Source organism: Myotis brandtii, unplaced genomic scaffold, assembly GCF_000412655.1.
Source record: "Myotis brandtii unplaced genomic scaffold, ASM41265v1 scaffold191, whole genome shotgun sequence".
Taxonomy (NCBI): domain Eukaryota; kingdom Metazoa; phylum Chordata; class Mammalia; order Chiroptera; family Vespertilionidae; genus Myotis; species Myotis brandtii.
In genome coordinates, this window is record NW_005357115.1 from 3,453,991 (window position 1) to 3,454,322 (window position 332).

Here is a 332-nt window from a genome sequence, read left to right on the forward strand (position 1 = left end):
GACCCTGCGCCAAGAGACGGGCTGCCCAGAGATCGCCTAATTTAAAATATGCCCTTTTAAGCCACATAAAGGAAGAAGCCGGGTTCTAAAGGCCAAGAAAGGCATAAACATCTCTCGTAGAGCGCGGAGAGCTGCTATATCGGGGTTTGTAGAAAATACGAGTTTTCCTCTTTCCCCAAATTTTGATTCGGGCACTGCTAAGAGGCTCTAAGAACTGCGCAAGCGTCCCGCGGTCCAGGCCGGAGGCAGAGGGACCTGCCAGGGTGAAAGTAGGGTGGGCTCTGGGCGGGGCCTAGAGCTAGAGGGGCGGGGCCTGTGGCTGGAGGGGGCGG